General features: G+C 40.6%; 1 pseudogene; it reads left to right on the forward strand.

Annotated features, from left to right (window-relative positions):
- Positions 1–5,488: 5,488 nt before the first annotated feature.
- LOC120298081 lies at positions 5,489–6,429 on the forward strand (annotated as a pseudogene).
- Positions 6,430–15,311: the final 8,882 nt, after the last annotated feature.

Raw genomic sequence — 15,311 nt, forward strand, 5'->3', positions numbered from 1 at the left:
TGGAGCCAGCCTCGTGTCACCTCCCTACTGGCAGAAACCAGCCAGGAAGGGCACGGGTCCAATAAACAGGTGGCGGCATTCATTGCCCTCACGACCTTGTCCACTTCATCAGGGGTCAAACTCGCTCCAGATAATATGACTAAGACCAGCCCCTGGCAACTCGGCTGGCACTGCCCAGTCGGAGTCCAGGTCTCTCTGAATCTGAGCAATTTTGTCCGAAAGAAAATGAACAAACTCCTCAGCTCTCCCCTGCAAGGGTTCCTCTGCCTCCTCCACTTTAAGAAGGGAGCAGGTCACCCTAAACAAGGAGGCCGGGCGGGATTCTGCGGACACAATAAGTGTGGAAAAGTGAACACGCTTTGCTACCCTTATCACCACTAAATAAGTCCTAAGATAGGCTCTTAATAGTGATCAGTCAGATTCAGAGTTACTGGCCCTCCAATGTCGCTCTAGACATCTCTTGTGGCGCTTCATCTCCCGGAGCTCCTCAGTAAACCAAGGCGCCCTCCGGGGACCACCACCACAGAGAGGTCGCAAAGGCGCAATTCGATCCAGGGCCCCGGATGCTGCCTCATTCCAGGCCGCAACCAGGGACCCGGACAAGTTGTGGAGAAGGGAGTCAGGTATTTCCCCAAGCTCCTCCTAGAACTGATCTGGGTCCATTAGGTGCCTGGGGCGGAACCACTTAGTCGGCTCCCTCTCCCTGCGATGGGGGAGTGATGCTCTGAAGTCCAGCCTCAATAGGAAATGATCTGTCCATGACAAGGGCGAGATCTCTATTCCCCTTAATTCCAGATCATGTCTCCATTGCCCTGAGAGAAACACAAGGTCGAGTGTGTGACCACCCCTATGAGTCGGATCCTGGATTACCTGGGTCAGGTCCATGGTTGCCATGGAAGCCATGAACTCTTGTGCCGCCTCTGAGCGATCGCTGAGTGATGGCAGGTTAAAGTCCCCCAGTACCATAAGTCTGGGGAACTCCACCACCAACCCGGCTACTGACTCCAGCAATGCAGGCAGGGCTGTTGCAATGCAGCTGGGAGGTAGGTACGTCAGCAGCAAGCCCAACTGAACCCGTGAACCCAACTTCAATAGGAGGGACTCACACCCAACAACCTCTGGGGCAGGAATCCCACAAGGACTCAAGGACCTCCGAGCGATGACTGCCACTCCCCCACCCCTGCCCTGATGTCGAGGCTGATGAAGCACCACAAACATTCCAGGCACATCTCTGAGAGGGAAACACCCCACTCAGGGCCCATCCAGGTTTCGGTTATACATGCCAGGTCCGCCCCGCTGTCCAATATTAAATCAGGGACAAGGGGGGCTTTGTTGACAATGGACCTGGCATTAAGCAACAGCAGCCTACAACTAGGGCCCTGTACTCCCCTGTCACCAGTACTACAGGTTGGGCCTTTTGAGGGGCCAGAACAAGGAATCGCTCTAATATAGCAAGTCCTCGTTCCCCAAAGATGGCCTGTCCCTCGGCTCCTGCCATATCTGCCCATCCCAGTCATAACCGGGATGCTCCAACCTTCTCCCCTCCCCGGAGTACCCCCACCCTCACCAACCTTCTCCCTTCCTGACCGGACTAGCTTTCCATACAGACCAAGCCCAAGTTTAAGTCCTGCACCCCCCACTTTTGCTATTGCACTCAGCAGATGGGGCACAAGGCTCCGCCCCCAACTCCACCATTCTCATACCCCAAACACTCAATACACATTCACACTCAATTAATATACATAAAAATAAAAACAAATCCACATTCATACGCCCTAAATACAATAATAAAATTTATACATAACAGGGCCACCATTCATCTACATACATACACATACCCACAACAAACATTCTCTAAAAAATATGAAATTTGAAATCTCTGCTTATAAAAAGCCTGTATAATTTCATTACAAAGTGATCTCCTAGAAAAATAAATAACCACATCTCTAGGTAAATTTCTCTGCCTCACAATCCATGAATTGACTCTAAATATTCTATCAATCTCACTCAATATTTCCTCAGGTTCACATCCCAAAATAGGAGCAATATCTCTTGCCACCTCCTCTCTCAGATCCTCTCATGAATTCTCCTTCAATCCTCTTATTCGCAAAGCAAATTTCATGTCTCTCTATTGTGACATGATAACTTCATCCTGTGTTGTATCAATCTTATCTTCAACTTTACCAAGTCTGTTTTCTAATTTCGCAGTATTTTCCACAACTTCATCTACCCTGTCATCTATACGTCCAATATAGGCGGCTAGCCCTTGGAATGCAAGCACAATGGCTTCCCTCATCTCGCTCTTCTTATTCTCAAAAAGCTCTGCCACCTCAGTTTTAATCTCTTGTGCTGTTTTTTTCAAAGCATCTTGTATATCTTTAAGTGTAAATGCCAGTGGTAGAGGAGAGGGTGGGGGTGACTTAGGCTTAGTTGTCTGAGTTACCGGAGAGGAGATTGAACCTTTAGGAACCACAGGGATTCCAAGACGCTTTGAAGCCATTTTCTGTCTATTTAAAACCACTTCTTATAAAATCAGCAATTCCAAAAAAAGAAAAAGAAAGATTCTTGCTTTTTAAATAAATAGCCAAAATCTGTTACATATTTAAACTTTGTTGCCAAATATAAGTCTTTGTTAACTTTATTTCTGTGTGTTTATGGTGAGTAATGAATCCATGTAATTTAGTATAGATGTTATTACATTTATTTATTTAGTATTTATTTATTTGTTTATTTATTATTTATTTTATATTTATTTATTTAATAAACAATTAGAATGCAATTAAAGCAGTTAAAACTATAAATACATTTTTTAAAAAAAAACACAGTAAAGTGCATTTGAAAATATGCATACAACTAGGAAGGTTTATAAATACAGCAGTGCTATCTGATTTTGAAATCATAAGTGTCTTGTCATCCAAGCTTCCTCAACTCTGCCTTGAAAGTGCCAGAATATCAGAAATGATCAGTATATTTTCATGGAGTTTGGAATGAAACAAAAGTTGAGAAATGTTGTCCTTAATCAAATGACCAGAAGCACAATATGCTACAAGGTGCACACTATTCAGGCCTAGTACATTAGTGATAAAAATGTGTTTATCTGATTTACAAAAAATACTCTTTTTTGCCTTTGTTTTCATCAAAATTTCTCTTCTGGCATGTATAATAGCCATGGACAAGCCCTGCAGTAGATTCACAATGATAACATCGAGGTATCGTCATGTGGTAATAGTAAAATGTATTGTTTTTACATTTTACAACTAACATTTTACAACTAACAAATAGAAACCACACAACATACAAATTATTGCAGGTTCCCCTGTTTTGAAATAATCCTTTGGGGAAAATATTTCTAAGCCTTAACCAAACCAAACCAAACCAAATCAGACCAAATCAAACCAAACAAAATATCCTTCTTTGTTGCTAATTAGATGAACAAATTGCTTACAGCCTTAACTGAAAATATTTATTCCCACATAAGCACACTACTTCATTAATTTCTAACTTTTCCCCAATGGTAGCAAACCATATTTTATATACCAAGCACACAATGCAACACACAAATCATTCAGGACATATTCTGATGTGAGGTTTGGCTTTCTGTATCCTGTCTAAATGTACCTACTTCATTTTCTAGCTCTTAGGCAACTCTTCAACAATCATTCTTACTTAATTGAGTAGGAAATTTCTATAAGGTAAAAACTGCCTTAATATCTGATAGATATTAGATACTTACCTAACAAATGTTAGATATTAGCATTTTTTCAAGGATCTCAATTTGATCTATACATTCCTTCCATTATGGAAATGCAATGGAAACTATACAAACTTAGTATGATGTACCTGAAGATATGCCTAAACAACATTTCAGAAGAAAAGGAAAAGGAAACTTTATATTTTCCCAGATGGAGACACTTCTATAAAAATAAAAAAAAGATTCATGCTTTATCTACCTCTTGAGAGAATTAAAAAAAATGAGATTAAAACATGCATTGCCTAATTCATTTCAGTTTCCTGTACTATATAGTATGCAATTAATCTGTATGAAGGCATGGAATCAACTTCAAATATTGAACAAATGGCAGCCTATTGCTCATCTCCTCAGTGCTGGCCAGTTTCATGTAATCATCCATAGAATAGTTTTTAGAACTATAATTAGTAATGTGTGAGCTTCCAGCAGGGTGAATAGAATGGTTCAGAGTAAGACTTGAAATTGAGCAGTGGAAACTTTAAATAAAAAATTTTATCTGACATTATGAAACTGTAGTAGGCTTCCTGGGTTTGGACAATATTCTATGCAATAACTGAGTTTATATAACTTCCAAGACTCAAATAAATTCCATTAACTATCCAATAGTTTATAGGGAAGCATTTGAGCACAATTACAATCCAGAATTAGTGAATATTCTCCAGTCATAAATGTTGCCAGTAACTCTGGGTCAGTATATTGGAAATGAATGACCTTTGAAGCAAATATTTCACATAGCAGCATTTGTTGCCCTGAAAAATAAAGCACAATACTTTGATAAAAGGAAATAAAATGAATTGTCATGAACACTCATAGCCTATACTTGGAGAAAATAGTTCAATGTATGCTGAATTTAACTCATATTCTGAAACTTTGGACTCATGGCAAAAAAATCAGAGTTGTATTTCTCTTCTTCAGAGATGAAAGCAATTTTACATTAACTCTATATTCTGCAGAAGCATATTTGTACTAGTAAATGTTAATAAATTCAGCTAAGTCCTCTCTATTATAGTATAGATGTAGATAAGTTGCTAAACAGTATTAATAAAATAACAATCCTGATTTATTCAAATATCAATAGCTGTTCTCTGTTTTTTCTGCAATGGTTTTCACTTCAGTTGGAAAATTTGTTATATTTTGTTGCTTATTTCTGCATTGGGAATAAAATTCTATTATTTTTTATCTTGCCATGCTATTGTTTTCTTTTTCTCTCTCTTTGTCTTTATCACTTTGGGCTTTCTTTGATTTGATCAAAGAATGTGATGTGTTCCGAGAATGAACACATCTCGATAGACTGAAACCTTATAACTTATGTCCCTTTAACACACAAGAAAAGATATGGAAAAAAGCCAACATATCATCCATCCTTACCCTTCCTTATTTGCCATTATGTGAATAGATTCATCATTTCTATTATGTTGAGTTTAATTTTTCAGAATTTACAAGTTTTTTCTAAATAATGAAAAATTTGCTAATATTTCCAACTATTTTGCTCCTTCATCATGTCTCCAATTTTGTTTGTCAACATCCAAACTGGTGTAAAGACACCAAATAGTTTTACAAGTCTTGAAAAATAAAATCTAATGATAATATATTGAATAAATGCATGAAGTATTTGTATGGATTGAATTTAATTACAAGATTCATGATTGAATGCATGTATTAAAAGTGGCTTTTTTGTTGTCATTTGCACAGCACTGTGAGATTCTCTCAAAACACTCACTTTTTTTCTTATTGACAGACATGAAGAACTGGACAGAAGTATCTGAATTTATTCTCCTTGGTCTAACAGGGGACCATAGGCTACAACAGGTTCTCTTCATATTTTTCTTGCTGCTCTATATAGCCTGTTTATTGGGAAATGGGGCCATTCTGACAGTCATTCTGGCTGAACCTCGGCTTCACACCCCCATGTATTTTTTTCTGGGAAATCTTTCTTGTTTGGATATATGCTACTCAACAGTGACTGTACCAAAAATGCTAAGGAGATTCCTTAGAAAGCACCAGTCTATTTCTTTTATTGGCTGCCTCACTCAACTGCACTTCTTCCACTTCCTGGGCTGTAATGAGGCTGTGCTTCTGGGCATCATGGCATGTGACCGCTATGTGGCTATCTGCAATCCATTGCGTTATACTCTCATCATGAATAAATGGGCTTGTATTACCCTAGCTGGAGTCACATGGGCCACTGGATTTTTTTATGCCTTGATGCATACAACTGTGACCTCTCAACTTGTTTTCTGTGGCCCCAATCTCATCCCGCATGTTTTTTGTGACATCAAACCCTCCTGACATTAGCTTGCAGTAGTACAAGACTTAGTTATGTCCTGCTAAATCTTGTTACTGGTTCAATTGCTTTTTGTTCTTTCTCTTTCACTCTTCTTTCCTATTTTTACATCCTTTCCTTTCTCTTCCTTAAAGTCCAGTCATGGCAGAACTGTTGGAAAGCCTTCTCCACCTGTGCATCTCACCTGACTATTGTGGCAATGTTCTATATACCAGTATTGTCTAACTATATGTTTGCTTCTGCCAGTGGTTCTTCTGATAAAGACCTGATCATTTCTCTTTTATACAGTGTTCTTACACCAATTTTAAATCCTCTGATCTATTCTTTAAGGAATCATGAAGTAAAAAATGCTATAAGAAAGATTCTAATGCAGAATGCCATTTTTGAAATAATATGAATGCTTTTATTTTTGGGAAAAGAGATTAAATGCTGCTCAAGGTACTCTAATGCTTAGTTCCATGTTACACAGAAGAATTATTTCTATATCTTCCCCTTCTTTTAAGGTCATCCTATAATTAGCTCAAGTTTCTGAAGCTGCTAAAGTGGTTTAAAATATACCAGCAAATAGACCTAATTTTTTTTTAATGTGCATTTCATGGGCTTTCTATTTTTACCATTATAATTTATTTAAATTAAAATGCAGGATTTATATTTTTAATTGGGTTTATCCTTTTATTGCATATTACTGAAAGACATTAGGAACTAGTAGGATCAAAATCTAAATAAATGAATGAATACAGGTAGAATTTTATATTGTAACTAATTTTTTATTACTTAAAAAAATACTACTGATGATTCTGACTGTACAGCTGTAGTTTCAATAAACTTTCTCAAGAGTGCATAATAGGAGGTTCTTTCAAAAGTAAAAGAGAAAATGAAAACTGTTGAGTCCTCGGTTAATGGCAATGACTTCACGAAGCATTCTGTGGTTTCAGGAACTCTTTATTAGTCTTCAGTAGCCCCTGTTACAACACTGAGGTGAGCAAACCTCTCAGCCTCTCTTAAAGACAATTCCCAGGCCAAAAAGCAACATTTAGGCATGCTGCGCGCCTCGCGCATGCGTGTGAGCGCTGGCGCCAGCCAGTCTGGTCCCGGGCAGCTTGCAACTGCCTGGGACCATTGCAATATCCCGAGCCTGCCTTTGCAGGCTCAGGACACAACACCCCTCCCCCCCCAGCTAAGACTACAACTACATGAATAGATACACGCGACCTCAACACGAGCGTGGTGTGTCAACCCTGCTCCAATGGTGCCATGCTATAATTCTGGGGATTAATTCCCCAGTGTCCCTCTTTCCAGCTTCCACAGAAACACACTCTTACTGCTTCTGTTTTGCCAGCAGAGTTACAAAATCTTCAAGATATTTGGGAGATCTCTTAGCTCTCTGTGATCTTCGTCGGCCCTGATAATTCTCAAGTACATCTTGTCCAGAGGATGATATGGTTTCGCCCCCTTCCTCAGACCCTGGTGGTCCCCATGGACCATGCCCCTTTGCCTGGCCTGCTTGCTTGCCCACCGGGCTCGTCAGACCAGGACTTTGTTCTCTCCATAACCTGGTTGACCTGCCTAGTTGCAGGCTTTCTGGCCCCTCTAGAAGGCTGCCACTGTTGGGCAACTCTGAAGAGCCTCTCAGGCCCACACTGGACCTATCGTGAGGCTGTCTTCATCCACTCCCCAGTTCCATAGTAGGACTATCTGTGATTTCAGTACTGTCCCAAAACTCAGTTGCCCCCTCCGTTGTATCAGAAGTGTCAGAATTTGGATTTGGCCCTCCGACCACCTTCCTGTGTGAATGTCCTTTTCTGGGGACAGTGGCAGTGTTGGGCCAACTATGTTGATTGTGTGCCAGCTCTCTTGCAATATTTGAATTATTAGGATGCTCCCGGTTATTCTCCCTGACTGGAGTGCTGAATGGAGTGAATGGGTAATGATTATGCCCCCGGGGTGACTCCCTGGCTGGAGTAGGCACTGGAGCCTGTGTGCTAGCTGGTTCCCCTGAATTTCTGTTCGGAACACTCGCGGAATCTTGTGATAGGCCGTCTGTGGCCTCTCTGTCAGTGCCTGGCTGCTGCCAACACCCTTCCCTTTGCCCATATAGGTCCCCCTCCCCCCCGGAAAAGACCCAGGAATCTCGGAAAGTGAGTCGAGTCTTGTACGCAGCTGGTTGATATGCCGTCGCAGGATACGACTGTCATCCAAGGAGACCTCATATGACAAGGGACCTGTAACCTTACATACTACAGCAGGAACCCACAAGTGACCAGGCCCGTAGTTATGGGTCCAAACTGGGGCACACACTAGCAATTGCCTCGGTGCCCTGGGTTATGTAAACTTAGGAGGCAGTCTGTCCAGATGCAACCGGTCAAGTTTAGTAGTCAGTTTGCGCCCCCAGCGAAGTTCAGCTGGGCTTCTCCCTGTAGAAGTTGAAGATGTGGTGCGGTAAGCAAGGAGAAAATCAGCCAACCTGTGATGCCAGTCCCCATAGGTCAGTTTCTTTAAAGCATCCTTGGTGATGCGGACCATCCGTTCAGCCATACCGTTGGTGGAAGGGTGGAAAGACGCAGAAGTGGCATGACGCATCGTGTTGGCCTGTAAGAAAGCTTGGAATTGGAAGAAATGATTTGAGGGCCATTGTCAGACACCAAAACATCCGGGAGCCCATGTGCAGCAAAAATCCCCCTCAGTACTTGAATGGTCTTTGCACTGGTGGTGGAAGAGACAGGTACAACCTCAAGCCATTTTGAATAGCTATCAACCAGGACCAAGAAGAATTGACCCTGAAAGGGCCCAGCGTAATCGATGTGCACCCTAGACATGGAGACTGTGTTTCCTCCCATCTATGCACAGGAGCCTGGGGCATTTCTGGGTGTGAGCACTGACAAAGGTGGCATGCATGCACCTTAGCCTCAATTTCCTTGTCTAACCCAGACCACCACAAATGGCTGCGCGCAAGTGCCTTCATTTGTACAATGCCAGGATGACCCTTGGGAAGGTAACCTAAGACCCTAGACCTCATTGAGGTAGGAATGACAACTCTGCTGCCCCACAGCAGACAACCCTGAAAAGTGGATAACTCGTTCCTTTTCAGCCAGAAACTCTGAAACTCAGTGCCTGGACAACTCTCTGGCCATCCAGACAAAACCCAGGATAAGACACGAGAGAGTGTGAGATCTGTGGCTGATTCAGCAGCCATATCCCTGGCATTTAGAGGTGACTCAGGCAGCGCCTGAATGGAAAGGATGTTTATGGCAGGGGCAGGATCAGCCTCTACTTCTTGTAAGGGTAATCTATTGAGGCCATCAGCATGACCCATTTCTTTCCCAGGTTTGTGAATCAAAGAAAAGTCATAGGCTGACAGAAAGATTGACCATTTCAGCATCTTGGGGGATATGATGTGTGGAGTTTGTTTGTTTGTGGTAAACAGCCCCAACAAAGGCTTATGGTCAGTGTAGACCGTGAAATGTCTGCCATATAAAAAATCATGGAATTTTTTAATTCCAGCAACAACAGCTAAGGCCTCCCTGTCAATCTGGGCGTAGTTCCGTTCAGCAGAAGACAAGGTTCTGGAGTAATACGCAACAGGAACCTGAGTTCCATCTGGTCTAAGGTGGCTGAGTACTACTCCCACTCCATAAGGAGAAGCATCACAAGCGATGCACACAGGGAGAGTTTCATTAAAATGTGCAAGCACATTGTTGGATGTGAGTAAGGCCTTAACCTCATTGAAACTTGCTTCGTGTGCTTGTGACCACTGCCACACTGCCTGCTTGTCCAGAAGCCTATGAAGTGGTTCAGCTATATTAGCCTTGTTAGGAATGAATGAATTATAAAAATTCAAAAGGCCCAGAAAAGCTTGTAGTTCCGCTTTGGACTTAGGTCTAGGAGCTTGCATGATAGCATTTAACTTGGACTCAGCAGGATGAATCCCATTGGCATCAATTTTGAATCCCAGAAAATCTGTAGAAGGCACCCCAATTTTACATTTGTCCTTTTTAAGCTTGAGTCCTGTTTTCCAGAACCGCAGCAGGACAGCCCTCAATCTCTCAGCTAAATTTTGAGTGGAATCCCCAGCAATTAAGACATAATCAAAATAAGGGCAAACCCCTGGTATACCCCTCAAGGTATTTTCCATTACACTTTGGAAAATTCCAGAAGCCACATTTACTCCAAATTTTAGTCTTTTGACTTTGAATGCCCCCCTGTGAGTTACAATGGTCTGTGCTACATCAGCAGCTTCATCAACAGGTAACTCTTGATAAGCCTGTGCTAAGTCAAGCTTTGCAAAAACACGCCCACCCACCCACCCTTGAGGGAAGCCAGAATATGGCTGACTACAGGTACAGGATAGGCATGTTGTTGCAATGCCTTATTTAGAGTGCATTTGTAGTCTGCACAGATGCGAATGTCCCCATTAGCCTTAAGAGGCGTGACTATGGGAGTTTCCCAAGGACTGGAGTCAACAGGTTCTAAGATTCCTTGCTGAATCAATTTGTCCAATTCAGCATCAATTTTCCCTTTTAAAGCAAAAGGTACCCTTCTTACTTTTACTCTGATAGGAGTGACAGTGGGGTCCAACTTTAAAGAAACTGGGGGTCCTTTGTATGTGCCCAGCTGTGGGCTGAAAACATCTGCAAATTTTTTGCAGACTTCCTGTAGATCTACTGTTTGCAAGCTATTGAGCCCTGTAACTTGTATTCCCAAGGCCTCAAACCAATCAAGTCCTATGAGACTCATGCGCTCACCCCTCACTATCAATACATCTAATGGACCTTCAAAATCCTTATACTGTACATTAAGGGTGGCCTCCCCCTTAACACACACTGGAGTTTTGAAAGTCTGTTAGCACTATATTAGAAGGCTTCAGCTTGGCCTGGAAACCACTACCAGAACAAATCTTTCTGAATGTGTGAATGGAAATGATTGAAAGTGCAGACCCAGTGTCTAGTTCCATGACCAATGGAACTCCTTGCAACTTCACCTTAAGTGACAGTTTCTTTTTGAGTGGCTTGTGTGTGCCTGTCCTATAAATGCTTCTTCGTGAAGCACAGAAACCCACCCTGTTTTGGCTGGGGACCCTGGTACCTTTCAGGCGCAATTCTTCTTGGGGTTGTACCTTCTGACAGCCCAGACACACAGCTGCTATGTGGCCTTGCTTCCCACATGCTCTACAGATTGCAGAACGGAACTTGCAGTCGGTCCTCTTGTGGCGACCTCCACACCCGAAGCACTTGGGTACAGCTGAAGACTTTTCTTTGCCTTCCTTCTGCTTTCCTTCTTTGGTTGGGTAGAGATGATCTACTTCTTCATCAGGTTCCTCTTCCAAGCTTCCTTTGACTCCTTCATGGTGCACAGAAACAGCTTCTGGAGTACTTCTGATAGGCCTCATATTCTTGATTGCCCCACTTGCTGCCTCTTCTGCAGTAACCTCTCTCAAGGCATCTTGGAATGATATGTCCTCTTTAGCAAAAAGTCTTTGCTGCACATCTCTGTTCCTCAGCCCACATACAAATCTGTCTCTCAGCCTTTCCTCTAAGTCTTTAAACTCGCAAGGCTTAGCTGCCCTTTTCAATGCAGCAATGTACTCTTTAGCTGATTCACCAGCCTGTTGATCCCTCTGTTCAAAAGTATGTCTCCAAGCAATAACAGACAACTTGGGCTGAAAATGTTCTTTTAGTAATTTCTTTAAATCTGTGTAGGTAACAGATTCAAGAGGTGCAGGGGCTACTAAATTTTCAGCAATTTCAAATGCATCTTGACCACAAACACACAGCAGGGTGGCGGCCTTTAAGCCCTCTTCTCTCACTTGATTTACTCTGAAATAATTTTCTGCTCTGGCCACATAATATTCCCATCTTTCTGGATGGGAATCAAACTCAGAAAATTTTTCTACCTTTGCCATCTTCAGTAATGCAGGAAGAGTCTATCAGCCAGCTTACCTCCAACAAAGCTGTATTGGCAGGCAGTTGCTGAGTTTAACACCGTTTCCTCGCTGTCTCAGGATTCCAGGGTAAGCTTCTTTGTTTTAATTGTAAGGCATCCCACCTTCGTCGCCAGTGTTGAGTCCTCGGTTAATGGCAATGACTTCACGAAGCATTCAGGAACTTTTTATTAGTCTTCAGTAGCCCCCATTACAACACTGAGGTGATCAAACCTCTCAGCCTCTCTTAAAGATAATTCCCAGGCCAAAAAGCAACATTTAGGTGCGCTGTGCACCTCACACATGCACGCAAGCGCTGGCGCCAGCCAGTCTGGTCCCAGGCAGTTGCAGGCTCAGGACACAACAAAGACCTTATGGGGAATAAAGAATTATGATGGATTTGAAAAAAAAAGCTATGCACATTTTTCTTAGTTCTTTTTACCATATCCTTTTAGCTGGAATTTCAGAAATTGGATGGCAAGCATCTCTCCATATGTATTAATATATACAACTACTGCTATTTGTGAGCTGGGGAGATGGAGCCCTACCCAATCTAGGAGTTCTTCAAATTGCTTCATGAAATATAGCAAACCGCTTCACGAGCATGTTTGTCTTCACTTGAAAACATACAAAATAGTTCATTGACATTTTAAAGCAACGTTTTAGAGCATTTTAATTCCTTTGCCTGATGTTTTTAAGAATATTCTTTTTACACAGTCCTGCTTTGAATTGATCACTGAGAATCAGGGCATTCCCTAGATAACTAATACAGCAGATAGCAAATTTCAGGGCAAAAGCTTACTTTGGGACTTCATGGATCTTGGTTTCTACTTGTTTCTATATATTGGGGTAGATAGTTCTTATACAGAGAGAAGCAATGAGAGAGAAAGAGAGAGAGAAAGAGAGAGAGAGAGAGGGAGGAAATTTAATTAGAGACAGAAAAAAAAGAACTTTTGGGTTTTTTTATGAAAACTTGACAAGAAGAATGATAAGTCTTCCAAGGAATTAAGATAAGGAGTTAGTAAGGTATATTACAAAAATGCCACCATGTAAATTCTAAATCTTGAGTTTCTTTTTTTTCTCTTTGTTTATATGCCACCCATCTCACTCTGGAGCAACTCAATATAATATAATGAAAGATAATATAATCCCATACTGATGTGGGTAGTTTTACCCACTTCAGAAAAAAGCTGTTGAAGGAGAGGAGGAGGTTGATGTCACATTCTCATCTTTTTCCTTTTTGCGTTGGTGGCTTTCATTTTGTTCTTAAAGTGGTATGTGCAAGAATATTCCATGTCATGTTGGTAGGCAGAAATAACAGGAAAACTTCTTTGGAGGTTTTAATACAGAATTATTCAAGGGGATTCTTGTCTTTTGAATGCTTGGCTAGAACCGCATTGATTCCTCTAAGTCATTATCTGAGTTTCATGTCTGTGTTTCTTGCCTTGACCCATACACAGATTATTTCATGCATCCCTAGTCCTTATTACTGCATCAAACAATACTTTCAATCATCATTGGCTTATACTTGAATATTTTCTGTACATTTTTTTACTGAAAATAAAAATAGAATCATGGCCTATATTAACACCGGGGGGAATAATAAATTTATCCATTGAGATTATAGTTGAATAATTGGCTGCAAATTATAGTTGAATAATTAGCTACACAAATTACATGCATAATCAATTTCAACAAATGTATTCCCTCACAACCAATCAAAAATGATTGGTTCATTGGGTGGTTACTTTTTTCCTCTAATGGCAAGAAATGACGTTTTATAAAGCAAACATGTTTTGCAAAGGTGAAAATCATTCAAGATACTTTCTATAAGGAAGGTTGATTATTTGCATCCCTTCCAATTACATTCTGTTGTTTCCTTTGACTCTTGGGCAAATTTATCTTCAGTTATAATTTTCTCTTATTTATTGGGAAAGAAGTCTCAATGAGGTATGAATTATCTAAATATTTAACTTGGACTCAAAATATTACAGTATGTTTGACAAATAATATACAGGTACCTATTTTTTTGAGGCAGGCAAGCATACAATAAATGTGCCTAAGCAAAAGAACAAAGAAAAAACAAGTATTCATCATGATATTTGAAGACCTAACATATATTAATCCAGAAGGTAGTAGCTGTATGATATAATTATTATTCTGACCAACACAGATTTTTAGAAGATTCGGTTTGAAGGATAGGCTTTCTCAATTTTCTTGCTTGACAAAGGAACTGTCAGAAAAGACATATGGGTATATTTTGAAAAGTCCTGCAGAGATTTCACTCACCAGTTTTAACTGTTCACGTTAAAAAATGAAATATTGCATAGCAAGAATTTATTTCTTTATTTCCCACCTTTTTAGCATTTTTATAAATAACTTAATGCATCAGACATACCTAATATTCCTTCCTGCCCCTATTTTTCCCACAACAATAATCCTCCCTATGTTGAGATTGGGCTGAAAGAGAGTGACTGCCTTATAGTCACTCAGATGGCTTTTATGGTTAAGGTGGGACTTGAACTCATGTGCTCTCATATGCTAGCCTGGTGCCTTAACCACTGCATCAAATTGCCTCTTTTTATAATTCCATAGTATGTAAAAATATATGTTGTAAAGCAAATAGCTCAGCATACCTGCAATGAGTCTTCTCTTGCCAATAGTAGCTCACTATCTTTTTGCATATTCATTCATACAGATAGAACAAAAAACAAAACCATTCATACCTCAATTGGCAAGGAACTGAGGTCTATGAGGGTTATACAAAACCATTATTGTAGGAGAAGGAGAGTGGCGTGTATTAAAGGGAGAATCTTTAAAAGACTTTGGGAATACTCTGGGGAAAAGAAGCTTGGAAATGGGATTAACAGCTGGTAGCTTTCATTACATGCTAACAAAATTCTATGGCATAATACTGTACGACAGGTTCAAAAAATTGCATCTTGTAATTTATCTCTAGGCTTTCATGTTGTCAAAATAAATTATCAACATCTCCATGATTTTGTTTGGTTTTTTTAAGAAGGTGGCCTAGTTTTTTTTTTTCAGTGTTTGCTGATAATGTTTCTCACTGATTTATGAGCACTGAAGGCACATCTCAGTTAATAAATAATTTCAGAATCTGGAAACCTAGAAGATTGTGTTCTAAAAAAGAGAACAAAAACCAGTAGTGTTAACCAAAAATAGTGTAAATTAAAACTACTGAGTTGAAGAAAGCACTTTTCTCCTCCTGTAGTGATCAAAATCATTCTACTATTTCTGTAAAGTGGCAGAGGCAAACACTTTTTAAATACATGTTTAGATGACTCCAATGCTTTGTATATATTTATCTCATTTGTTTGTTATTTTATTTCCTTTTTTTAGTG

Source organism: Crotalus tigris, unplaced genomic scaffold, assembly GCF_016545835.1.
Source record: "Crotalus tigris isolate CLP2741 ecotype Arizona unplaced genomic scaffold, ASM1654583v1 scf7180000023738.1706062, whole genome shotgun sequence".
Classification (NCBI taxonomy): domain Eukaryota; kingdom Metazoa; phylum Chordata; class Lepidosauria; order Squamata; family Viperidae; genus Crotalus; species Crotalus tigris.